Source organism: Carassius gibelio, chromosome A4 (assembly GCF_023724105.1).
Source record: "Carassius gibelio isolate Cgi1373 ecotype wild population from Czech Republic chromosome A4, carGib1.2-hapl.c, whole genome shotgun sequence".
Classification (NCBI taxonomy): domain Eukaryota; kingdom Metazoa; phylum Chordata; class Actinopteri; order Cypriniformes; family Cyprinidae; genus Carassius; species Carassius gibelio.
The window spans coordinates 14,627,690-14,652,697 of NC_068374.1; the positions used below are offsets into that span (position 1 = coordinate 14,627,690).

The window sequence follows — 25,008 nt, forward strand, 5'->3', positions numbered from 1 at the left end:
CCGCTGCTCGAATTGAGATAGGCAGGCCGATCCACCAGCTGGGAACAGTCCAGGAAAAGGTCCTTGAGAGTGATTTTGTGCCTCTTTGGGATGGCACCACGAGGCATCGTTCACTTGCAGAAAGCAAGCGTAGGTCTGCACCAGCGACTTTAGGTATATTGCTGCAGAGCCAGTGGTTATCTTGTAGGCAAACATCAGTACCTTGAATCTGATGCGAACAGCTATTGGTAGCCAGTGCAAAATTATGAAGAGAGGTGTGACGTGGGCTTTCTTTGGCTCGTTGAAGACCAGTCTCGCTGCTGCATCCTGGATCAGTTGCAGAGGCTTGATAGTACGTGCCGGAAGACCCGCCAAGGGAGCATAGCAGTAGTCCAGTCTGGAGAAAACAAAGAGCTTGGACAAGGAGTTGTGTGGCCTGCTCTGATCGGAAGGGTCTAATCTTCCGAACGTTGTACAAGGCAAATCTTCAGGACCGGGCCAGTGCAGCAATATGGCCTTTGAAACTTCACAAAACCTCAGGAGGACGTGGCCACGTGTTACATGAATATGAGAGGGATGCTATTGCTGCCTTCATGTAGCATTAGCCAGCATGCATGCAGAATTTTGACTTCACTGTAAATAAAAGGATTGCACGGGCCTACACGCAATGTCGCTGGATGAGATTCAGGGAATTTACCTGGAACCTCACAGTTTTCCACAAAGCATCATTTCACCTGCCCTGAAGAGGAGCTGTGGCCTTTTGCCCCCAGGAGACACAGGGAAACCCACACGAAAGGGGACAGAGAACCTCACTCTTTCTTTCTAAGCCACGGGTGTCAAACTCAGTCCCTGGAAGGCCGGAGACCTGCAGAGTTTAGATTCAAGCCTGATAGAACACACCTGATCCAACTAATCATGCCCTTCAGGCTCATTTGAAAACTACATGCCTTGTGTGTTTGAGAAGGGTTGGAACAACACTCTACAGGGCTCGGGCCCTAAAGGAATTTAGTTTGACACCCCTGGTCTAAGCTCTCTCAGTTATCAGAGAAAAAGAACCACCCTGCCCCGTGTGAGGCTCGAACTCACGACCTTCAGATTATGAGACTGACGCGCTGCCTAACTGCGCCAACGAGGCCCGTGGGCTAAAGGGGGCCCGAACAGAGAAAAAGTAGCTTCTAGGTCCCTGGTTTCAGGTGCGGCTCGAACAGGCCATCTCTAGCCAGGCAAGGGTGTCAGGATGGCCGAGCGGTCTAAGGCGCTTCGTTCAGGTCGCAGTCTCTCCTTGAGGCGTGGGTTTGAATCCCAGTTCTGACAGACCTATCCTTTGGCTGCAGACAGAGACTTCAGTCTTCTGCTACGTTGGGCCAGCAGGGCGTTAACTTTGACAAAACGACGCATTAGGCAAATGCTAGTATTAATTGGGCAGGCGTTGAAGACAAGGATGAGTTTTTAGACACTTTTTGAAAAGGGTTAAAGCCTCCGCTGCTCGAATTGAGATAGGCAGGCCGATCCACCAGCTGGGAACAGTCCAGGAAAAGGTCCTTGAGAGTGATTTTGTGCCTCTTTGGGATGGCACCACGAGGCATCGTTCACTTGCAGAAAGCAAGCGTAGGTCTGCACCAGCGACTTTAGGTATATTGCTGCAGAGCCAGTGGTTATCTTGCAGGCAAACATCAGTACCTTGAATCTGATGCGAAAAGCTATTGGTAGCCAGTGCAAAATTATGAAGAGAGGTGTGACGTGGGCTTTCTTTGGCTCGTTGAAGACCAGTCTCGCTGCTGCATCCTGGATCAGTTGCAGAGGCTTGATAGTACGTGCCGGAAGACCCGCCAAGGGAGCATAGCAGTAGTCCAGTCTGGAGAAAACAAAGAGCTTGGACAAGGAGTTGTGTGGCCTGCTCTGATCGGAAGGGTCTAATCTTCCGAACGTTGTACAAGGCAAATCTTCAGGACCGGGCCAGTGCAGCAATATGGCCTTTGAAACTTCACAAAACCTCAGGAGGACGTGGCCACGTGTTACATGCATATGAGAGGGATGCTATTGCTGCCTTCATGTAGCATTAGCCAGCATGCATGCAGAATTTTGACTTCACTGTAAATAAAAGGATAGCACGGGCCTACACGCAATGTCGCTGGATGAGATTCAGGGAATTTACCTGGAACCTCACAGTTTTCCACAAAGCATCATTTCACCTGCCCTGAAGAGGAGCTGTGGCCTTTTGCCCCCAGGAGACACAGGGAAACCCACACGAAAGGGGACAGAGAACCTCACTCTTTCTTTCCAAAAAACGACGCATTAGGCAAATGCTAGTATTAATTGGGCAGGCGTTGAAGACAAGGATGAGTTTTTAGACACTTTTTGAAAAGGGTTAAAGCCTCCGCTGCTCGAATTGAGATAGGCAGGCCGATCCACCAGCTGGGAACAGTCCAGGAAAAGGTCCTTGAGAGTGATTTTGTGCCTCTTTGGGATGGCACCACGAGGCATCGTTCACTTGCAGAAAGCAAGCGTAGGTCTGCACCAGCGACTTTAGGTATATTGCTGCAGAGCCAGTGGTTATCTTGTAGGCAAACATCAGTACCTTGAATCTGATGCGAACAGCTATTGGTAGCCAGTGCAAAATTATGAAGAGAGGTGTGACGTGGGCTTTCTTTGGCTCGTTGAAGACCAGTCTCGCTGCTGCATCCTGGATCAGTTGCAGAGGCTTGATAGTACGTGCCGGAAGACCCGCCAAGGGAGCATAGCAGTAGTCCAGTCTGGAGAAAACAAAGAGCTTGGACAAGGAGTTGTGTGGCCTGCTCTGATCGGAAGGGTCTAATCTTCCGAACGTTGTACAAGGCAAATCTTCAGGACCGGGCCCGTGCAGCAATATGGCCTTTGAAACTTCACAAAACCTCAGGAGGACGTGGCCACGTGTTACATGAATATGAGAGGGATGCTATTGCTGCCTTCATGTAGCATTAGCCAGCATGCATGCAGAATTTTGACTTCACTGTAAATAAAAGGATTGCACGGGCCTACACGCAATGTCGCTGGATGAGATTCAGGGAATTTACCTGGAACCTCACAGTTTTCCACAAAGCATCATTTCACCTGCCCTGAAGAGGAGCTGTGGCCTTTTGCCCCCAGGAGACACAGGGAAACCCACACGAAAGGGGACAGAGAACCTCACTCTTTCTTTCTAAGCCACGGGTGTCAAACTCAGTCCCTGGAAGGCCGGAGACCTGCAGAGTTTAGATTCAAGCCTGATAGAACACACCTGATCCAACTAATCATGCCCTTCAGGCTCATTTGAAAACTACATGCCTTGTGTGTTTGAGAAGGGTTGGAACAACACTCTACAGGGCTCGGGCCCTAAAGGAATTTAGTTTGACACCCCTGGTCTAAGCTCTCTCAGTTATCAGAAAAAAAGAACCACCCTGCCCCGTGTGAGGCTCGAACTCACGACCTTCAGATTATGAGACTGACGCGCTGCCTAACTGCGCCAACGAGGCCCGTGGGCTAAAGGGGGCCCGAACAGAGAAAAAGTAGCTTCTAGGTCCCTGGTTTCAGGTGCGGCTCGAACAGGCCATCTCTAGCCAGGCAAGGGTGTCAGGATGGCCGAGCGGTCTAAGGCGCTGCGTTCAGGTCGCAGTCTCTCCTTGAGGCGTGGGTTTGAATCCCAGTTCTGACAGACCTATCCTTTGGCTGCAGACAGAGACTTCAGTCTTCTGCTACGTTGGGCCAGCAGGGCGTTAACTTTGACAAAACGACGCATTAGGCAAATGCTAGTATTAATTGGGCAGGCGTTGAAGACAAGGATGAGTTTTTAGACACTTTTTGAAAAGGGTTAAAGCCTCCGCTGCTCGAATTGAGATAGGCAGGCCGATCCACCAGCTGGGAACAGTCCAGGAAAAGGTCCTTGAGAGTGATTTTGTGCCTCTTTGGGATGGCACCACGAGGCATCGTTCACTTGCAGAAAGCAAGCGTAGGTCTGCACCAGCGACTTTAGGTATATTGCTGCAGAGCCAGTGGTTATCTTGTAGGCAAACATCAGTACCTTGAATCTGATGCGAAAAGCTATTGGTAGCCAGTGCAAAATTATGAAGAGAGGTGTGACGTGGGCTTTCTTTGGCTCGTTGAAGACCAGTCTCGCTGCTGCATCCTGGATCAGTTGCAGAGGCTTGATAGTACGTGCCGGAAGACCCGCCAAGGGAGCATAGCAGTAGTCCAGTCTGGAGAAAACAAAGAGCTTGGACAAGGAGTTGTGTGGCCTGCTCTGATCGGAAGGGTCTAATCTTCCGAACGTTGTACAAGGCAAATCTTCAGGACCGGGCCAGTGCAGCAATATGGCCTTTGAAACTTCACAAAACCTCAGGAGGACGTGGCCACGTGTTACATGCATATGAGAGGGATGCTATTGCTGCCTTCATGTAGCATTAGCCAGCATGCATGCAGAATTTTGACTTCACTGTAAATAAAAGGATAGCACGGGCCTACACGCAATGTCGCTGGATGAGATTCAGGGAATTTACCTGGAACCTCACAGTTTTCCACAAAGCATCATTTCACCTGCCCTGAAGAGGAGCTGTGGCCTTTTGCCCCCAGGAGACACAGGGAAACCCACACGAAAGGGGACAGAGAACCTCACTCTTTCTTTCCAAAAAACGACGCATTAGGCAAATGCTAGTATTAATTGGGCAGGCGTTGAAGACAAGGATGAGTTTTTAGACACTTTTTGAAAAGGGTTAAAGCCTCCGCTGCTCGAATTTAGATAGGCAGGCCGATCCACCAGCTGGGAACAGTCCAGGAAAAGGTCCTTGAGAGTGATTTTGTGCCTCTTTGGGATGGCACCACGAGGCATCGTTCACTTGCAGAAAGCAAGCGTAGGTCTGCACCAGCGACTTTAGGTATATTGCTGCAGAGCCAGTGGTTATCTTGTAGGCAAACATCAGTACCTTGAATCTGATGCGAACAGCTATTGGTAGCCAGTGCAAAATTATGAAGAGAGGTGTGACGTGGGCTTTCTTTGGCTCGTTGAAGACCAGTCTCGCTGCTGCATCCTGGATCAGTTGCAGAGGCTTGATAGTACGTGCCGGAAGACCCGCCAAGGGAGCATAGCAGTAGTCCAGTCTGGAGAAAACAAAGAGCTTGGACAAGGAGTTGTGTGGCCTGCTCTGATCGGAAGGGTCTAATCTTCCGAACGTTGTACAAGGCAAATCTTCAGGACCGGGCCAGTGCAGCAATATGGCCTTTGAAACTTCACAAAACCTCAGGAGGACGTGGCCACGTGTTACATGAATATGAGAGGGATGCTATTGCTGCCTTCATGTAGCATTAGCCAGCATGCATGCAGAATTTTGACTTCACTGTAAATAAAAGGATTGCACGGGCCTACACGCAATGTCGCTGGATGAGATTCAGGGAATTTACCTGGAACCTCACAGTTTTCCACAAAGCATCATTTCACCTGCCCTGAAGAGGAGCTGTGGCCTTTTGCCCCCAGGAGACACAGGGAAACCCACACGAAAGGGGACAGAGAACCTCACTCTTTCTTTCTAAGCCACGGGTGTCAAACTCAGTCCCTGGAAGGCCGGAGACCTGCAGAGTTTAGATTCAAGCCTGATAGAACACACCTGATCCAACTAATCATGCCCTTCAGGCTCATTTGAAAACTACATGCCTTGTGTGTTTGAGAAGGGTTGGAACAACACTCTACAGGGCTCGGGCCCTAAAGGAATTTAGTTTGACACCCCTGGTCTAAGCTCTCTCAGTTATCAGAAAAAAAGAACCACCCTGCCCCGTGTGAGGCTCGAACTCACGATCTTCAGATTATGAGACTGACGCGCTGCCTAACTGCGCCAACGAGGCCCGTGGGCTAAATGGGGCCCGAACAGAGAAAAAGTAGCTTCTAGGTCCCTGGTTTCAGGTGCGGCTCGAACAGGCCATCTCTAGCCAGGCAAGGGTGTCAGGATGGCCGAGCGGTCTAAGGCGCTGCGTTCAGGTCGCAGTCTCCCCTGGAGGCGTGGGTTCGAATCCCACTTCTGACAGACCTATCCTTTGGCTGCAGACAGAGACTTCAGTCTTCTGCTACGTTGGGCCAGCAGGGCGTTAACTTTGACAAAACGACGCATTAGGCAAATGCTAGTATTAATTGGGCAGGCGTTGAAGACAAGGATGAGTTTTTAGACACTTTTTGAAAAGGGTTAAAGCCTCCGCTGCTCGAATTGAGATAGGCAGGCCGATCCACCAGCTGGGAACAGTCCAGGAAAAGGTCCTTGAGAGTGATTTTGTGCCTCTTTGGGATGGCACCACGAGGCATCGTTCACTTGCAGAAAGCAAGCGTAGGTCTGCACCAGCGACTTTAGGTATATTGCTGCAGAGCCAGTGGTTATCTTGTAGGCAAACATCAGTACCTTGAATCTGATGGGAACAGCTATTGGTAGCCAGTGCAAAATTATGAAGAGAGGTGTGACGTGGGCTTTCTTTGGCTCGTTGAAGACCAGTCTCGCTGCTGCATCCTGGATCAGTTGCAGAGGCTTGATAGTACGTGCCGGAAGACCCGCCAAGGGAGCATAGCAGTAGTCCAGTCTGGAGAAAACAAAGAGCTTGGACAAGGAGTTGTGTGGCCTGCTCTGATCGGAAGGGTCTAATCTTCCGAACGTTGTACAAGGCAAATCTTCAGGACCGGGCCAGTGCAGCAATATGGCCTTTGAAACTTCACAAAACCTCAGGAGGATGTGGCCACGTGTTACATGCATATGAGAGGGATGCTATTGCTGCCTTCATGTAGCATTAGCCAGCATGCATGCAGAATTTTGACTTCACTGTAAATAAAAGGATTGCACGGGCCTACACGCAATGTCGCTGGATGAGATTCAGGGAATTTACCTGGAACCTCACAGTTTTCCACAAAGCATCATTTCACCTGCCCTGAAGAGGAGCTGTGGCCTTTTGCCCCCAGGAGACACAGGGAAACCCACACGAAAGGGGACAGAGAACCTCACTCTTTCTTTCTAAGCCACGGGTGTCAAACTCAGTCCCTGGAAGGCCGGAGACCTGCAGAGTTTAGATTCAAGCCTGATAGAACACACCTGATCCAACTAATCATGCCATTCAGGCTCATTTGAAAACTACATGCCTTGTGTGTTTGAGAAGGGTTGGAACAACACTCTACAGGGCTCGGGCCCTAAAGGAATTTAGTTTGACACCCCTGGTCTAAGCTCTCTCAGTTATCAGAAAAAAAGAACCACCCTGCCCCGTGTGAGGCTCGAACTCACGACCTTCAGATTATGAGACTGACGCGCTGCCTAACTGCGCCAACGAGGCCCGTGGGCTAAAGGGGGCCCGAACAGAGAAAAAGTAGCTTCTAGGTCCCTGGTTTCAGGTGCGGCTCGAACAGGCCATCTCTAGCCAGGCAAGGGTGTCAGGATGGCCGAGCGGTCTAAGGCGCTGCGTTCAGGTCGCAGTCTCCCCTGGAGGCGTGGGTTCGAATCCCACTTCTGACAGACCTATCCTTTGGCTGCAGACAGAGACTTCAGTCTTCTGCTACGTTGGGCCAGCAGGGCGTTAACTTTGACAAAACGACGCATTAGGCAAATGCTAGTATTAATTGGGCAGGCGTTGAAGACAAGGATGAGTTTTTAGACACTTTTTGAAAAGGGTTAAAGCCTCCGCTGCTCGAATTGAGATAGGCAGGCCGATCCACCAGCTGGGAACAGTCCAGGAAAAGGTCCTTGAGAGTGATTTTGTGCCTCTTTGGGATGGCACCACGAGGCATCGTTCACTTGCAGAAAGCAAGCGTAGGTCTGCACCATCGACTTTAGGTATATTGCTGCAGAGCCAGTGGTTATCTTGTAGGCAAACATCAGTACCTTGAATCTGATGCGAACAGCTATTGGAAGCCAGTGCAAAATTATGAAGAGAGGTGTGACGTGGGCTTTCTTTGGCTCGTTGAAGACCAGTCTCGCTGCTGCATCCTGGATCAGTTGCAGAGGCTTGATAGTACGTGCCGGAAGACCCGCCAAGGGAGCATAGCAGTAGTCCAGTCTGGAGAAAACAAAGAGCTTGGACAAGGAGTTGTGTGGCCTGCTCTGATCGGAAGGGTCTAATCTTCCGAACGTTGTACAAGGCAAATCTTCAGGACCGGGCCAGTGCAGCAATATGGCCTTTGAAACTTCACAAAACCTCAGGAGGACGTGGCCACGTGTTACATGAATATGAGAGGGATGCTATTGCTGCCTTCATGTAGCATTAGCCAGCATGCATGCAGAATTTTGACTTCACTGTAAATAAAAGGATTGCACGGGCCTACACGCAATGTCGCTGGATGAGATTCAGGGAATTTACCTGGAACCTCACAGTTTTCCACAAAGCATCATTTCACCTGCCCTGAAGAGGAGCTGTGGCCTTTTGCCCCCAGGAGACACAGGGAAACCCACACGAAAGGGGACAGAGAACCTCACTCTTTCTTTCCAAAAAACGACGCATTAGGCAAATGCTAGTATTAATTGGGCAGGCGTTGAAGACAAGGATGAGTTTTTAGACACTTTTTGAAAAGGGTTAAAGCCTCCGCTGCTCGAATTGAGATAGGCAGGCCGATCCACCAGCTGGGAACAGTCCAGGAAAAGGTCCTTGAGAGTGATTTTGTGCCTCTTTGGGATGGCACCACGAGGCATCGTTCACTTGCAGAAAGCAAGCGTAGGTCTGCACCAGCGACTTTAGGTATATTGCTGCAGAGCCAGTGGTTATCTTGTAGGCAAACATCAGTACCTTGAATCTGATGCGAACAGCTATTGGTAGCCAGTGCAAAATTATGAAGAGAGGTGTGACGTGGGCTTTCTTTGGCTCGTTGAAGACCAGTCTCGCTGCTGCATCCTGGATCAGTTGCAGAGGCTTGATAGTACGTGCCGGAAGACCCGCCAAGGGAGCATAGCAGTAGTCCAGTCTGGAGAAAACAAAGAGCTTGGACAAGGAGTTGTGTGGCCTGCTCTGATCGGAAGGGTCTAATCTTCCGAACGTTGTACAAGGCAAATCTTCAGGACCGGGCCCGTGCAGCAATATGGCCTTTGAAACTTCACAAAACCTCAGGAGGACGTGGCCACGTGTTACATGAATATGAGAGGGATGCTATTGCTGCCTTCATGTAGCATTAGCCAGCATGCATGCAGAATTTTGACTTCACTGTAAATAAAAGGATTGCACGGGCCTACACGCAATGTCGCTGGATGAGATTCAGGGAATTTACCTGGAACCTCACAGTTTTCCACAAAGCATCATTTCACCTGCCCTGAAGAGGAGCTGTGGCCTTTTGCCCCCAGGAGACACAGGGAAACCCACACGAAAGGGGACAGAGAACCTCACTCTTTCTTTCTAAGCCACGGGTGTCAAACTCAGTCCCTGGAAGGCCGGAGACCTGCAGAGTTTAGATTCAAGCCTGATAGAACACACCTGATCCAACTAATCATGCCCTTCAGGCTCATTTGAAAACTACATGCCTTGTGTGTTTGAGAAGGGTTGGAACAACACTCTACAGGGCTCGGGCCCTAAAGGAATTTAGTTTGACACCCCTGGTCTAAGCTCTCTCAGTTATCAGAAAAAAAGAACCACCCTGCCCCGTGTGAGGCTCGAACTCACGACCTTCAGATTATGAGACTGACGCGCTGCCTAACTGCGCCAACGAGGCCCGTGGGCTAAAGGGGGCCCGAACAGAGAAAAAGTAGCTTCTAGGTCCCTGGTTTCAGGTGCGGCTCGAACAGGCCATCTCTAGCCAGGCAAGGGTGTCAGGATGGCCGAGCGGTCTAAGGCGCTGCGTTCAGGTCGCAGTCTCTCCTTGAGGCGTGGGTTTGAATCCCAGTTCTGACAGACCTATCCTTTGGCTGCAGACAGAGACTTCAGTCTTCTGCTACGTTGGGCCAGCAGGGCGTTAACTTTGACAAAACGACGCATTAGGCAAATGCTAGTATTAATTGGGCAGGCGTTGAAGACAAGGATGAGTTTTTAGACACTTTTTGAAAAGGGTTAAAGCCTCCGCTGCTCGAATTGAGATAGGCAGGCCGATCCACCAGCTGGGAACAGTCCAGGAAAAGGTCCTTGAGAGTGATTTTGTGCCTCTTTGGGATGGCACCACGAGGCATCGTTCACTTGCAGAAAGCAAGCGTAGGTCTGCACCAGCGACTTTAGGTATATTGCTGCAGAGCCAGTGGTTATCTTGTAGGCAAACATCAGTACCTTGAATCTGATGCGAAAAGCTATTGGTAGCCAGTGCAAAATTATGAAGAGAGGTGTGACGTGGGCTTTCTTTGGCTCGTTGAAGACCAGTCTCGCTGCTGCATCCTGGATCAGTTGCAGAGGCTTGATAGTACGTGCCGGAAGACCCGCCAAGGGAGCATAGCAGTAGTCCAGTCTGGAGAAAACAAAGAGCTTGGACAAGGAGTTGTGTGGCCTGCTCTGATCGGAAGGGTCTAATCTTCCGAACGTTGTACAAGGCAAATCTTCAGGACCGGGCCAGTGCAGCAATATGGCCTTTGAAACTTCACAAAACCTCAGGAGGACGTGGCCACGTGTTACATGCATATGAGAGGGATGCTATTGCTGCCTTCATGTAGCATTAGCCAGCATGCATGCAGAATTTTGACTTCACTGTAAATAAAAGGATAGCACGGGCCTACACGCAATGTCGCTGGATGAGATTCAGGGAATTTACCTGGAACCTCACAGTTTTCCACAAAGCATCATTTCACCTGCCCTGAAGAGGAGCTGTGGCCTTTTGCCCCCAGGAGACACAGGGAAACCCACACGAAAGGGGACAGAGAACCTCACTCTTTCTTTCCAAAAAACGACGCATTAGGCAAATGCTAGTATTAATTGGGCAGGCGTTGAAGACAAGGATGAGTTTTTAGACACTTTTTGAAAAGGGTTAAAGCCTCCGCTGCTCGAATTTAGATAGGCAGGCCGATCCACCAGCTGGGAACAGTCCAGGAAAAGGTCCTTGAGAGTGATTTTGTGCCTCTTTGGGATGGCACCACGAGGCATCGTTCACTTGCAGAAAGCAAGCGTAGGTCTGCACCAGCGACTTTAGGTATATTGCTGCAGAGCCAGTGGTTATCTTGTAGGCAAACATCAGTACCTTGAATCTGATGCGAACAGCTATTGGTAGCCAGTGCAAAATTATGAAGAGAGGTGTGACGTGGGCTTTCTTTGGCTCGTTGAAGACCAGTCTCGCTGCTGCATCCTGGATCAGTTGCAGAGGCTTGATAGTACGTGCCGGAAGACCCGCCAAGGGAGCATAGCAGTAGTCCAGTCTGGAGAAAACAAAGAGCTTGGACAAGGAGTTGTGTGGCCTGCTCTGATCGGAAGGGTCTAATCTTCCGAACGTTGTACAAGGCAAATCTTCAGGACCGGGCCAGTGCAGCAATATGGCCTTTGAAACTTCACAAAACCTCAGGAGGACGTGGCCACGTGTTACATGAATATGAGAGGGATGCTATTGCTGCCTTCATGTAGCATTAGCCAGCATGCATGCAGAATTTTGACTTCACTGTAAATAAAAGGATTGCACGGGCCTACACGCAATGTCGCTGGATGAGATTCAGGGAATTTACCTGGAACCTCACAGTTTTCCACAAAGCATCATTTCACCTGCCCTGAAGAGGAGCTGTGGCCTTTTGCCCCCAGGAGACACAGGGAAACCCACACGAAAGGGGACAGAGAACCTCACTCTTTCTTTCTAAGCCACGGGTGTCAAACTCAGTCCCTGGAAGGCCGGAGACCTGCAGAGTTTAGATTCAAGCCTGATAGAACACACCTGATCCAACTAATCATGCCCTTCAGGCTCATTTGAAAACTACATGCCTTGTGTGTTTGAGAAGGGTTGGAACAACACTCTACAGGGCTCGGGCCCTAAAGGAATTTAGTTTGACACCCCTGGTCTAAGCTCTCTCAGTTATCAGAAAAAAAGAACCACCCTGCCCCGTGTGAGGCTCGAACTCACGATCTTCAGATTATGAGACTGACGCGCTGCCTAACTGCGCCAACGAGGCCCGTGGGCTAAATGGGGCCCGAACAGAGAAAAAGTAGCTTCTAGGTCCCTGGTTTCAGGTGCGGCTCGAACAGGCCATCTCTAGCCAGGCAAGGGTGTCAGGATGGCCGAGCGGTCTAAGGCGCTGCGTTCAGGTCGCAGTCTCCCCTGGAGGCGTGGGTTCGAATCCCACTTCTGACAGACCTATCCTTTGGCTGCAGACAGAGACTTCAGTCTTCTGCTACGTTGGGCCAGCAGGGCGTTAACTTTGACAAAACGACGCATTAGGCAAATGCTAGTATTAATTGGGCAGGCGTTGAAGACAAGGATGAGTTTTTAGACACTTTTTGAAAAGGGTTAAAGCCTCCGCTGCTCGAATTGAGATAGGCAGGCCGATCCACCAGCTGGGAACAGTCCAGGAAAAGGTCCTTGAGAGTGATTTTGTGCCTCTTTGGGATGGCACCACGAGGCATCGTTCACTTGCAGAAAGCAAGCGTAGGTCTGCACCAGCGACTTTAGGTATATTGCTGCAGAGCCAGTGGTTATCTTGTAGGCAAACATCAGTACCTTGAATCTGATGGGAACAGCTATTGGTAGCCAGTGCAAAATTATGAAGAGAGGTGTGACGTGGGCTTTCTTTGGCTCGTTGAAGACCAGTCTCGCTGCTGCATCCTGGATCAGTTGCAGAGGCTTGATAGTACGTGCCGGAAGACCCGCCAAGGGAGCATAGCAGTAGTCCAGTCTGGAGAAAACAAAGAGCTTGGACAAGGAGTTGTGTGGCCTGCTCTGATCGGAAGGGTCTAATCTTCCGAACGTTGTACAAGGCAAATCTTCAGGACCGGGCCAGTGCAGCAATATGGCCTTTGAAACTTCACAAAACCTCAGGAGGATGTGGCCACGTGTTACATGCATATGAGAGGGATGCTATTGCTGCCTTCATGTAGCATTAGCCAGCATGCATGCAGAATTTTGACTTCACTGTAAATAAAAGGATTGCACGGGCCTACACGCAATGTCGCTGGATGAGATTCAGGGAATTTACCTGGAACCTCACAGTTTTCCACAAAGCATCATTTCACCTGCCCTGAAGAGGAGCTGTGGCCTTTTGCCCCCAGGAGACACAGGGAAACCCACACGAAAGGGGACAGAGAACCTCACTCTTTCTTTCTAAGCCACGGGTGTCAAACTCAGTCCCTGGAAGGCCGGAGACCTGCAGAGTTTAGATTCAAGCCTGATAGAACACACCTGATCCAACTAATCATGCCATTCAGGCTCATTTGAAAACTACATGCCTTGTGTGTTTGAGAAGGGTTGGAACAACACTCTACAGGGCTCGGGCCCTAAAGGAATTTAGTTTGACACCCCTGGTCTAAGCTCTCTCAGTTATCAGAAAAAAAGAACCACCCTGCCCCGTGTGAGGCTCGAACTCACGACCTTCAGATTATGAGACTGACGCGCTGCCTAACTGCGCCAACGAGGCCCGTGGGCTAAAGGGGGCCCGAACAGAGAAAAAGTAGCTTCTAGGTCCCTGGTTTCAGGTGCGGCTCGAACAGGCCATCTCTAGCCAGGCAAGGGTGTCAGGATGGCCGAGCGGTCTAAGGCGCTGCGTTCAGGTCGCAGTCTCCCCTGGAGGCGTGGGTTCGAATCCCACTTCTGACAGACCTATCCTTTGGCTGCAGACAGAGACTTCAGTCTTCTGCTACGTTGGGCCAGCAGGGCGTTAACTTTGACAAAACGACGCATTAGGCAAATGCTAGTATTAATTGGGCAGGCGTTGAAGACAAGGATGAGTTTTTAGACACTTTTTGAAAAGGGTTAAAGCCTCCGCTGCTCGAATTGAGATAGGCAGGCCGATCCACCAGCTGGGAACAGTCCAGGAAAAGGTCCTTGAGAGTGATTTTGTGCCTCTTTGGGATGGCACCACGAGGCATCGTTCACTTGCAGAAAGCAAGCGTAGGTCTGCACCATCGACTTTAGGTATATTGCTGCAGAGCCAGTGGTTATCTTGTAGGCAAACATCAGTACCTTGAATCTGATGCGAACAGCTATTGGAAGCCAGTGCAAAATTATGAAGAGAGGTGTGACGTGGGCTTTCTTTGGCTCGTTGAAGACCAGTCTCGCTGCTGCATCCTGGATCAGTTGCAGAGGCTTGATAGTACGTGCCGGAAGACCCGCCAAGGGAGCATAGCAGTAGTCCAGTCTGGAGAAAACAAAGAGCTTGGACAAGGAGTTGTGTGGCCTGCTCTGATCGGAAGGGTCTAATCTTCCGAACGTTGTACAAGGCAAATCTTCAGGACCGGGCCAGTGCAGCAATATGGCCTTTGAAACTTCACAAAACCTCAGGAGGACGTGGCCACGTGTTACATGAATATGAGAGGGATGCTATTGCTGCCTTCATGTAGCATTAGCCAGCATGCATGCAGAATTTTGACTTCACTGTAAATAAAAGGATTGCACGGGCCTACACGCAATGTCGCTGGATGAGATTCAGGGAATTTACCTGGAACCTCACAGTTTTCCACAAAGCATCATTTCACCTGCCCTGAAGAGGAGCTGTGGCCTTTTGCCCCCAGGAGACACAGGGAAACCCACACGAAAGGGGACAGAGAACCTCACTCTTTCTTTCTAAGCCACGGGTGTCAAACTCAGTCCCTGGAAGGCCGGAGACCTGCAGAGTTTAGATTCAAGCCTGATAGAACACACCTGATCCAACTAATCATGCCCTTCAGGCTCATTTGAAAACTACATGCCTTGTGTGTTTGAGAAGGGTTGGAACAACACTCTACAGGGCTCGGGCCCTAAAGGAATTTAGTTTGACACCCCTGGTCTAAGCTCTCTCAGTTATCAGAAAAAAAGAACCACCCTGCCCCGTGTGAGGCTCGAACTCACGACCTTCAGACTATGAGACTGACGCGCTGCCTAACTGCGCCAACGAGGCCCGTGGGCTAAAGGGGGCCCGAACAGAGAAAAAGTAGCTTCTAGGTCCCTGGTTTCAGGTGCGGCTCGAACAGGCCATCTCTAGCCAGGCAAGGGTGTCAGGATGGCCGAGCGGTCTAAGGCGCTGCGTTCAGGTCGCAGTCTCCCCTGGAGGCGTGGGTTCGAATCCCACTTCTGACAGACCTATCCTTTGGCTGCAGACAGAGACTTCAGTCTTCTGCTACGTTGGGCCAGCAGGGCGTTAACTTTGACAAAACGACGCATTAGGCAAATGCTAGTATTAATTGGGCAGGCGTTGAAGACAAGGATGAGTTTTTAGACACTTTTTGAAAAGGGTTAAAGCCTCCGCTGCTCGAATTGAGATAGGCAGGCCGATCCACCAGCTGGGAACAGTCCAGGAAAAGGTCCTTGAGAGTGATTTTGTGCCTCTTTGGGATGGCACCACGAGGCATCGTTCACTTGCAGAAAGCAAGCGTAGGTCTGCACCAGCGACTTTAGGTATATTGCTGCAGAGCCAGTGGTTATCTTGTAGGCAAACATCAGTACCTTGAATCTGATGCGAACAGCTATTGGTAGCCAGTGCAAAATTATGAAGAGAGGTGTGACGTGGGCTTTCTTTGGCTCGTTGAAGACCAGTCTCGCTGCTGCATCCTGGATCAGTTGCAGAGGCTTGATAGTACGTGCCGGAAGACCCGCCAAGGGAGCATAGCAGTAGTCCAGTCTGGAGAAAACAAAGAGCTTGGACAAGGAGTTGTGTGGCCTGCTCTGATCGGAAGGGTCTAATCTTCCGAACGTTGTACAAGGCAAATCTTCAGGACCGGGCCAGTGCAGCAATATGGCCTTTGAAACTTCACAAAACCTCAGGAGGACGTGGCCACGTGTTACATGAATATGAGAGGGATGCTATTGCTGCCTTCATGTAGCATTAGCCAGCATGCATGCAGAATTTTGACTTCACTGTAAATAAAAGGATTGCACGGGCCTACACGCAATGTCGCTGGATGAGATTCAGGGAATTTACCTGGAACCTCACAGTTTTCCACAAAGCATCATTTCACCTGCCCTGAAGAGGAGCTGTGGCCTTTTGCCCCCAGGAGACACAGGGAAACCCACACGAAAGGGGACAGAGAACCTCACTCTTTCTTTCTAAGCCACGGGTGTCAAACTCAGTCCCTGGAAGGCCGGAGACCTGCAGAGTTTAGATTCAAGCCTGATAGAACACACCTGATCCAACTAATCATGCCCTTCAGGCTCATTTGAAAACTACATGCCTTGTGTGTTTGAGAAGGGTTGGAACAACACTCTACAGGGCTCGGGCCCTAAAGGAATTTAGTTTGACACCCCTGGTCTAAGCTCTCTCAGTTATCAGAAAAAAAGAACCACCCTGCCCCGTGTGAGGCTCGAACTCACGACCTTCAGACTATGAGACTGACGCGCTTTCTAACTGCGCCAACGAGGCCCGTGGGCTAAAGGGGGCCCGAACAGAGAAAAAGTAGCTTCTAGGTCCCTGGTTTCAGGTGCGGCTCGAACAGGCCATCTCTAGCCAGGCAAGGGTGTCAGGATGGCCGAGCGGTCTAAGGCGCTGCGTTCAGGTCGCAGTCTCCCCTGGAGGCGTGGGTTCGAATCCCACTTCTGACAGACCTATCCTTTGGCTGCAGACAGAGACTTCAGTCTTCTGCTACGTTGGGCCAGCAGGGCGTTAACTTTGACAAAACGACGCATTAGGCAAATGCTAGTATTAATTGGGCAGGCGTTGAAGACAAGGATGAGTTTTTAGACACTTTTTGAAAAGGGTTAAAGCCTCCGCTGCTCGAATTGAGATAGGCAGGCCGATCCACCAGCTGGGAACAGTCCAGGAAAAGGTCCTTGAGAGTGATTTTGTGCCTCTTTGGGATGGCACCACGAGGCATCGTTCACTTGCAGAAAGCAAGCGTAGGTCTGCACCAGCGACTTTAGGTATATTGCTGCAGAGCCAGTGGTTATCTTGTAGGCAAACATCAGTACCTTGAATCTGATGCGAACAGCTATTGGTAGCCAGTGCAAAATTATGAAGAGAGGTGTGACGTGGGCTTTCTTTGGCTCGTTGAAGACCAGTCTCGCTGCTGCATCCTGGATCAGTTGCAGAGGCTTGATAGTACGTGCCGGAAGACCCGCCAAGGGAGCATAGCAGTAGTCCAGTCTGGAGAAAACAAAGAGCTTGGACAAGGAGTTGTGTGGCCTGCTCTGATCGGAAGGGTCTAATCTTCCGAACGTTGTACAAGGCAAATCTTCAGGACCGGGCCAGTGCAGCAATATGGCCTTTGAAACTTCACAAAACCTCAGGAGGACGTGGCCACGTGTTACATGAATATGAGAGGGATGCTATTGCTGCCTTCATGTAGCATTAGCCAGCATGCATGCAGAATTTTGACTTCACTGTAAATAAAAGGATTGCACGGGCCTACACGCAATGTCGCTGGATGAGATTCAGGGAATTTACCTGGAACCTCACAGTTTTCCACAAAGCATCATTTCACCTGCCCTGAAGAGGAGCTGTGGCCTTTTGCCCCCAGGAGACACAGGGAAACCCACACGAAAGGGGACAGAGAACCTCACTCTTTCTTTCTAAGCCACGGGTGTCAAACTCAGTCCCTGGAAGGCCGGAGACCTGCAGAGTTTAGATTCAAGCCTGATAGAACACACCTGATCCAACTAATCATGCCCTTCAGGCTCATTTGAAAACTACATGCCTTGTGTGTTTGAGAAGGGTTGGAACAACACTCTACAGGGCTCGGGCCCTAAAGGAATTTAGTTTGACACCCCTGGTCTAAGCTCTCTCAGTTATCAGAAAAAAAGAACCACCCTGCCCCGTGTGAGGCTCGAACTCACGACCTTCAGATTATGAGACTGACGCGCTGCCTAACTGCGCCAACGAGGCCCGTGGGCTAAAGGGGGCCCGAACAGAGAAAAAGTAGCTTCTAGGTCCCTGGTTTCAGGTGCGGCTCGAACAGGCCATCTCTAGCCAGGCAAGGGTGTCAGGATGGCCGAGCGGTCTAAGGCGCTGCGTTCAGGTCGCAGTCTCCCCTGGAGGCGTGGGTTCGAATCCCACTTCTGACAGACCTATCCTTTGGCTGCAGACAGAGACTTCAGTCTTCTGCTACGTTGGGCCAGCAGGGCGTTAACTTTGACAAAACGACGCATTAGGCAAATGCTAGTATTAATTGTCAGGCGTTGAAGACAAGGATGAGTTTTTAGACACTTTTTGAAAAGGGTTAAAGCCTCCGCTGCTCGAATTGAGATAGGCAGGCCGATCCACCAGCTGGGAACAGTCCAGGAAAAGGTCCTTGAGAGTGATTTTGTGCCTCTTTGGGATGGCACCACGAGGCATCGTTCACTTGCAGAAAGCAAGCGTAGGTCTGCACCAGCGACTTTAGGTATATTGCTGCAGAGCCAGTGGTTATCTTGTAGGCAAACATCAGTACCTTGAATCTGATGCGAACAGCTATTGGTAGCCAGTGCAAAATTATGAAGAGAGGTGTGACGTGGGCTTTCTTTGGCTCGTTGAAGACCAGTCTCGCTGCTGCATCCTGGATCAGTTGCAGAGGCTTGATAGTACGTGCCGGAAGACCCGCCAAGGGAGCATAGCAGTAGTCCAGTCTGGAGAAAACAAAGAGCTTGGACAAGGAGTTGTGTGGCCTGCTCTGATCGGAAGGGTCTAATCTTCCGAACGTTGTACAAGGCAAATCTTCAGGACCGGGCCAGTGCAGCAATATGGCCTTTGAAACTTCACAAAACCTCAGGAGGACGTGGCCACGTGTTACATGAATATGAGAGGGATGCTATTGCTGCCTTCATGTAGCATTAGCCAGCATGCATGCAGAATTTTGACTTCACTGTAAATAAAAGGATTGCACGGGCCTACACGCAATGTCGCTGGATGAGATTCAGGGAATTTACCTGGAACCTCACAGTTTTCCACAAAGCATCATTTCACCTGCCCTGAAGAGGAGCTGTGGCCTTTTGCCCCCAGGAGACACAGGGAAACCCACACGAAAGGGGACAGAGAACCTCACTCTTTCTTTCTAAGCCACGGGTGTCAAACTCAGTCCCTGGAAGGCCGGAGACCTGCAGAGTTTAGATTCAAGCCTGATAGAACACACCTGATCCAACTAATCATGCCCTTCAGGCTCATTTGAAAACTACATGCCTTGTGTGTTTGAGAAGGGTTGGAACAACACTCTACAGGGCTCGGGCCCTAAAGGAATTTAGTTTGACACCCCTGGTCTAAGCTCTCTCAGTTATCAGAAAAAAAGAACCACCCTGCCCCGTGTGAGGCTCGAACTCACGACCTTCAGATTATGAGACTGACGCGCTGCCTAACTGCGCCAACGAGGCCCGTGGGCTAAAGGGGGCCCGAACAGAGAAAAAGTAGCTTCTAGGTCCCTGGTTTCAGGTGCGGCTCGAACAGGCCATCTCTAGCCAGGCAAGGGTGTCAGGATGGCCGAGCGGTCTAAGGCGCTGCGTTCAGGTCGCAGTCTCCCCTGGAGGCGTGGGTTCGAATCCCACTTCTGACAGACCTATCCTTTGGCTGCAGACAGAGACTTCAGTCTTCTGCTACGTTGGGCCAGCAGGGCGTTAACTTTGACAAAACGACGCATTAGGCAAATGCTAGTATTAATTGGGCAGGCGTTGAAGACAAGGATGAGTTTTTAGACACTTTTTGAAAAGGGTTAAAGCCTCCGCTGCTCGAATTGAGATAGGCAGGCCGATCCACCAGCTGGGAACAGTCCAGGAAAAGGTCCTTGAGAGTGATTTTGTGCCTCTTTGGGATGGCACCACGAGGCATCGTTCACTTGCAGAAAGCAAGCGTAGGTCTGCACCAGCGACTTTAGGTATATTGCTGCAGAGCCAGTGGTTATCTTGTAGGCAAACATCAGTACCTTGAATCTGATGCGAACAGCTATTGGTAGCCAGTGCAAAATTATGAAGAGAGGTGTGACGTGGGCTTTCTTTGGCTCGTTGAAGACCAGTCTCGCTGCTGCATCCTGGATCAGTTGCAGAGGCTTGATAGTACGTGCCGGAAGACCCGCCAAGGGAGCATAGCAGTAGTCCAGTCTGGAGAAAACAAAGAGCTTGGACAAGGAGTTGTGTGGCCTGCTCTGATCGGAAGGGTCTAATCTTCCGAACGTTGTACAAGGCAAATCTTCAGGACCGGGCCAGTGCAGCAATATGGCCTTTGAAACTTCACAAAACCTCAGGAGGATGTGGCCACGTGTTACATGCATATGAGAGGGATGCTATTGCTGCCTTCATGTAGCATTAGCCAGCATGCATGCAGAATTTTGACTTCACTGTAAATAAAAGGATTGCACGGGCCTACACGCAATGTCGCTGGATGAGATTCAGGGAATTTACCTGGAACCTCACAGTTTTCCACAAAGCATCATTTCACCTGCCCTGAAGAGGAGCTGTGGCCTTTTGCCCCCAGGAGACACAGGGAAACCCACACGAAAGGGGACAGAGAACCTCACTCTTTCTTTCTAAGCCACGGGTGTCAAACTCAGTCCCTGGAAGGCCGGAGACCTGCAGAGTTTAGATTCAAGCCTGATAGAACACACCTGATCCAACTAATCATGCCCTTCAGGCTCATTTGAAAACTACATGCCTTGTGTGTTTGAGAAGGGTTGGAACAACACTCTACAGGGCTCGGGCCCTAAAGGAATTTAGTTTGACACCCCTGGTCTAAGCTCTCTCAGTTATCAGAAAAAAAGAACCACCCTGCCCCGTGTGAGGCTCGAACTCACGACCTTCAGATTATGAGACTGACGCGCTGCCTAACTGCGCCAACGAGACCCGTGGGCTAAAGGGGGCCCGAACAGAGAAAAAGTAGCTTCTAGGTCCCTGGTTTCAGGTGCGGCTCGAACAGGCCATCTCTAGCCAGGCAAGGGTGTCAGGATGGCCGAGCGGTCTAAGGCGCTGCGTTCAGGTCGCAGTCTCCCCTGGAGGCGTGGGTTCGAATCCCACTTCTGACAGACCTATCCTTTGGCTGCAGACAGAGACTTCAGTCTTCTGCTACGTTGGGCCAGCAGGGCGTTAACTTTGACAAAACGACGCATTAGGCAAATGCTAGTATTAATTGGGCAGGCGTTGAAGACAAGGATGAGTTTTTAGACACTTTTTGAAAAGGGTTAAAGCCTCCGCTGCTCGAATTGAGATAGGCAGGCCGATCCACCAGCTGGGAACAGTCCAGGAAAAGGTCCTTGAGAGTGATTTTGTGCCTCTTTGGGATGGCACCACGAGGCATCGTTCACTTGCAGAAAGCAAGCGTAGGTCTGCACCAGCGACTTTAGGTATATTGCTGCAGAGCCAGTGGTTATCTTGTAGGCAAACATCAGTACCTTGAATCTGATGCGAACAGCTATTGGTAGCCAGTGCAAAATTATGAAGAGAGGTGTGACGTGGGCTTTCTTTGGCTCGTTGAAGACCAGTCTCGCTGCTGCATCCTGGATCAGTTGCAGAGGCTTGATAGTACGTGCCGGAAGACCCGCCAAGGGAGCATAGCAGTAGTCCAGTCTGGAGAAAACAAAGAGCTTGGACAAGGAGTTGTGTGGCCTGCTCTGATCGGAAGGGTCTAATCTTCCGAACGTTGTACAAGGCAAATCTTCAGGACCGGGCCAGTGCAGCAATATGGCCTTTGAAACTTCACAAAACCTCAGGAGGACGTGGCCACGTGTTACATGAATATGAGAGGGATGCTATTGCTGCCTTCATGTAGCATTAGCCAGCATGCATGCAGAATTTTGACTTCACTGTAAATAAAAGGATTGCATGGGCCTACACGCAATGTCCCTGGATGAGATTCAGGGAATTTACCTGGAACCTCACAGTTTTCCACAAAGCATCATTTCACCTGCCCTGAAGAGGAGCTGTGGCCTTTTGCCCCCAGGAGACACAGGGAAACCCACACGAAAGGGGACAGAGAACCTCACTCTTTCTTTCTAAGCCACGGGTGTCAAACTCAGTCCCTGGAAGGCCGGAGACCTGCAGAGTTTAGATTCAAGCCTGATAGAACACACCTGATCCAACTAATCATGCCCTTCAGGCTCATTTGAAAACTACATGCCTTGTGTGTTTGAGAAGGGTTGGAACAACACTCTACAGGGCTCGGGCCCTAAAGGAATTTAGTTTGACACCCCTGGTCTAAGCTCTCTCAGTTATCAGAAAAAAAGAACCACCCTGCCCCGTGTGAGGCTCGAACTCACGACCTTCAGATTATGAGACTGACGCGCTGCCTAACTGCGCCAACGAGGCCCGTGGGCTAAAGGGGGCCCGAACAGAGAAAAAGTAGCTTCTAGGTCCCTGGTTTCAGGTGCGGCTCGAACAGGCCATCTCTAGCCAGGCAAGGGTGTCAGGATGGCCGAGCGGTCTAAGGCGCTGCGTTCAGGTCGCAGTCTCCCCTGGAGGCGTGGGTTCGAATCCCACTTCTGACAGACCTATCCTTTGGCTGCAGACAGAGACTTCAGTCTTCTGCTACGTTGGGCCAGCAGGGCGTTAACTTTGACAAAACGACGCATTAGGCAAATGCTAGTATTAATTGGGCAGGCGTTGAAGACAAGGATGAGTTTTTAGACACTTTTTGAAAAGGGTTAAAGCCTCCGCTGCTCGAATTGAGATAGGCAGGCCGATCCACCAGCTGGGAACAGTCCAGGAAAAGGTCCTTGAGAGTGATTTTGTGCCTCTTTGGGATGGCACCACGAGGCATCGTTCACTTGCAGAAAGCAAGCGTAGGTCTGCACCATCGACTTTAGGTATATTGCTGCAGAGCCAGTGGTTATCTTGTAGGCAAACATCAGTACCTTGAATCTGATGCGAACAGCTATTGGTAGCCAGTGCAAAATTATGAAGAGAGGTGTGACGTGGGCTTTCTTTGGCTCGTTGAAGACCAGTCTCGCTGCTGCATCCTGGATCAGTTGCAGAGGCTTGATAGTACGTGCCGGAAGACTCGCCAAGGGAGCATAGCAGTAGTCCAGTCTGGAGAAAACAAAGAGCTTGGACAAGGAGTTGTGTGGCCTGCTCTGATCGGAAGGGTCTAATCTTCCGAACGTTGTACAAGGCAAATCTTCAGGACCGGGCCAGTGCAGCAATATGGCCTTTGAAACTTCACAAAACCTCAGGAGGACGTGGCCACGTGTTACATGAATATGAGAGGGATGCTATTGCTGCCTTCATGTAGCATTAGCCAGCATGCATGCAGAATTTTGACTTCACTGTAAATAAAAGGATTGCACGGGCCTACACGCAATGTCGCTGGATGAGATTCAGGGAATTTACCTGGAACCTCACAGTTTTCCACAAAGCATCATTTCACCTGCCCTGAAGAGGAGCTGTGGCCTTTTGCCCCCAGGAGACACAGGGAAACCCACACGAAAGGGGACAGAGAACCTCACTCTTTCTTTCTAAGCCACGGGTGTCAAACTCAGTCCCTGGAAGGCCGGAGACCTGCAGAGTTTAGATTCAAGCCTGATAGAACACACCTGATCCAACTAATCATGCCCTTCAGGCTCATTTGAAAACTACATGCCTTGTGTGTTTGAGAAGGGTTGGAACAACACTCTACAGGGCTCGGGCCCTAAAGGAATTTAGTTTGACACCCCTGGTCTAAGCTCTCTCAGTTATCAGAAAAAAAGAACCACCCTGCCCCGTGTGAGGCTCGAACTCACGACCTTCAGATTATGAGACTGACGCGCTGCCTAACTGCGCCAACGAGGCCCGTGGGCTAAAGGGGGCCCGAACAGAGAAAAAGTAGCTTCTAGGTCCCTGGTTTCAGGTGCGGCTCGAACAGGCCATCTCTAGCCAGGCAAGGGTGTCAGGATGGCCGAGCGGTCTAAGGCGCTGCGTTCAGGTCGCAGTCTCCCCTGGAGGCGTGGGTTCGAATCCCACTTCTGACAGACCTATCCTTTGGCTGCAGACAGAGACTTCAGTCTTCTGCTACGTTGGGCCAGCAGGGCGTTAACTTTGACAAAACGACGCATTAGGCAAATGCTAGTATTAATTGGGCAGGCGTTGAAGACAAGGATGAGTTTTTAGACACTTTTTGAAAAGGGTTAAAGCCTCCGCTGCTCGAATTGAGATAGGCAGGCCGATCCACCAGCTGGGAACAGTCCAGGAAAAGGTCCTTGAGAGTGATTTTGTGCCTCTTTGGGATGGCACCACGAGGCATCGTTCACTTGCAGAAAGCAAGCGTAGGTCTGCACCAGCGACTTTAGGTATATTGCTGCAGAGCCAGTGGTTATCTTGTAGGCAAACATCAGTACCTTGAATCTGATGCGAACAGCTATTGGTAGCCAGTGCAAAATTATGAAGAGAGGTGTGACGTGGGCTTTCTTTGGCTCGTTGAAGACCAGTCTCGCTGCTGCATCCTGGATCAGTTGCAGAGGCTTGATAGTACGTGCCGGAAGACCCGCCAAGGGAGCATAGCAGTAGTCCAGTCTGGAGAAAACAAAGAGCTTGGACAAGGAGTTGTGTGGCCTGCTCTGATCGGAAGGGTCTAATCTTCCGAACGTTGTACAAGGCAAATCTTCAGGACCGGGCCAGTGCAGCAATATGGCCTTTGAAACTTCACAAAACCTCAGGAGGATGTGGCCACGTGTTACATGCATATGAGAGGGATGCTATTGCTGCCTTCATGTAGCATTAGCCAGCATGCATGCAGAATTTTGACTTCACTGTAAATAAAAGGATTGCACGGGCCTACACGCAATGTCGCTGGATGAGATTCAGGGAATTTACCTGGAACCTCACAGTTTTCCACAAAGCATCATTTCACCTGCCCTGAAGAGGAGCTGTGGCCTTTTGCCCCCAGGAGACACAGGGAAACCCACACGAAAGGGGACAGAGAACCTCACTCTTTCTTTCTAAGCCACGGGTGTCAAACTCAGTCCCTGGAAGGCCGGAGACCTGCAGAGTTTAGATTCAAGCCTGATAGAACACACCTGATCCAACTAATCATGCCCTTCAGGCTCATTTGAAAACTACATGCCTTGTGTGTTTGAGAAGGGTTGGAACAACACTCTACAGGGCTCGGGCCCTAAAGGAATTTAGTTTGACACCCCTGGTCT

The 25,008-nt window shown here is 50.4% G+C and overlaps 20 non-coding genes across 20 annotated transcripts; 11 read left to right on the top strand and 9 right to left on the bottom strand.

Annotated features, from left to right (window-relative positions):
- Positions 1 to 1,040: 1,040 nt before the first annotated feature.
- trnam-cau (transfer RNA methionine (anticodon CAU)) lies at positions 1,041 to 1,114 on the bottom strand. The gene has a single exon. It is a non-coding gene; the product is annotated as a tRNA-Met (tRNA).
- Positions 1,115 to 3,396: 2,282 nt separating this feature from the next.
- On the bottom strand, positions 3,397 to 3,470 carry trnam-cau (transfer RNA methionine (anticodon CAU)). Its single transcript has one exon. It is a non-coding gene; the product is annotated as a tRNA-Met (tRNA).
- A 2,452-nt stretch (positions 3,471 to 5,922) lies between these two features.
- Positions 5,923 to 6,005, top strand: trnal-cag (transfer RNA leucine (anticodon CAG)). Its single transcript has one exon. It is a non-coding gene; the product is annotated as a tRNA-Leu (tRNA).
- Positions 6,006 to 7,210: 1,205 nt separating this feature from the next.
- trnam-cau (transfer RNA methionine (anticodon CAU)) lies at positions 7,211 to 7,284 on the bottom strand. The gene has a single exon. It is a non-coding gene; the product is annotated as a tRNA-Met (tRNA).
- Positions 7,285 to 7,380: 96 nt separating this feature from the next.
- Positions 7,381 to 7,463, top strand: trnal-cag (transfer RNA leucine (anticodon CAG)). The gene has a single exon. It is a non-coding gene; the product is annotated as a tRNA-Leu (tRNA).
- Positions 7,464 to 9,566: 2,103 nt separating this feature from the next.
- trnam-cau (transfer RNA methionine (anticodon CAU)) lies at positions 9,567 to 9,640 on the bottom strand. Its single transcript has one exon. It is a non-coding gene; the product is annotated as a tRNA-Met (tRNA).
- A 2,452-nt stretch (positions 9,641 to 12,092) lies between these two features.
- trnal-cag (transfer RNA leucine (anticodon CAG)) lies at positions 12,093 to 12,175 on the top strand. Its single transcript has one exon. It is a non-coding gene; the product is annotated as a tRNA-Leu (tRNA).
- A 1,205-nt stretch (positions 12,176 to 13,380) lies between these two features.
- trnam-cau (transfer RNA methionine (anticodon CAU)) lies at positions 13,381 to 13,454 on the bottom strand. The gene has a single exon. It is a non-coding gene; the product is annotated as a tRNA-Met (tRNA).
- A 96-nt stretch (positions 13,455 to 13,550) lies between these two features.
- Positions 13,551 to 13,633, top strand: trnal-cag (transfer RNA leucine (anticodon CAG)). Its single transcript has one exon. It is a non-coding gene; the product is annotated as a tRNA-Leu (tRNA).
- Positions 13,634 to 15,008: 1,375 nt separating this feature from the next.
- trnal-cag (transfer RNA leucine (anticodon CAG)) lies at positions 15,009 to 15,091 on the top strand. Its single transcript has one exon. It is a non-coding gene; the product is annotated as a tRNA-Leu (tRNA).
- A 1,375-nt stretch (positions 15,092 to 16,466) lies between these two features.
- On the top strand, positions 16,467 to 16,549 carry trnal-cag (transfer RNA leucine (anticodon CAG)). The gene has a single exon. It is a non-coding gene; the product is annotated as a tRNA-Leu (tRNA).
- Positions 16,550 to 17,754: 1,205 nt separating this feature from the next.
- trnam-cau (transfer RNA methionine (anticodon CAU)) lies at positions 17,755 to 17,828 on the bottom strand. The gene has a single exon. It is a non-coding gene; the product is annotated as a tRNA-Met (tRNA).
- Positions 17,829 to 17,924: 96 nt separating this feature from the next.
- trnal-cag (transfer RNA leucine (anticodon CAG)) lies at positions 17,925 to 18,007 on the top strand. Its single transcript has one exon. It is a non-coding gene; the product is annotated as a tRNA-Leu (tRNA).
- A 1,204-nt stretch (positions 18,008 to 19,211) lies between these two features.
- Positions 19,212 to 19,285, bottom strand: trnam-cau (transfer RNA methionine (anticodon CAU)). The gene has a single exon. It is a non-coding gene; the product is annotated as a tRNA-Met (tRNA).
- A 96-nt stretch (positions 19,286 to 19,381) lies between these two features.
- trnal-cag (transfer RNA leucine (anticodon CAG)) lies at positions 19,382 to 19,464 on the top strand. Its single transcript has one exon. It is a non-coding gene; the product is annotated as a tRNA-Leu (tRNA).
- A 1,375-nt stretch (positions 19,465 to 20,839) lies between these two features.
- Positions 20,840 to 20,922, top strand: trnal-cag (transfer RNA leucine (anticodon CAG)). Its single transcript has one exon. It is a non-coding gene; the product is annotated as a tRNA-Leu (tRNA).
- A 1,205-nt stretch (positions 20,923 to 22,127) lies between these two features.
- On the bottom strand, positions 22,128 to 22,201 carry trnam-cau (transfer RNA methionine (anticodon CAU)). Its single transcript has one exon. It is a non-coding gene; the product is annotated as a tRNA-Met (tRNA).
- A 96-nt stretch (positions 22,202 to 22,297) lies between these two features.
- Positions 22,298 to 22,380, top strand: trnal-cag (transfer RNA leucine (anticodon CAG)). Its single transcript has one exon. It is a non-coding gene; the product is annotated as a tRNA-Leu (tRNA).
- Positions 22,381 to 23,585: 1,205 nt separating this feature from the next.
- trnam-cau (transfer RNA methionine (anticodon CAU)) lies at positions 23,586 to 23,659 on the bottom strand. The gene has a single exon. It is a non-coding gene; the product is annotated as a tRNA-Met (tRNA).
- Positions 23,660 to 23,755: 96 nt separating this feature from the next.
- On the top strand, positions 23,756 to 23,838 carry trnal-cag (transfer RNA leucine (anticodon CAG)). The gene has a single exon. It is a non-coding gene; the product is annotated as a tRNA-Leu (tRNA).
- The last annotated feature ends 1,170 nt before the right edge of the window (positions 23,839 to 25,008 follow it).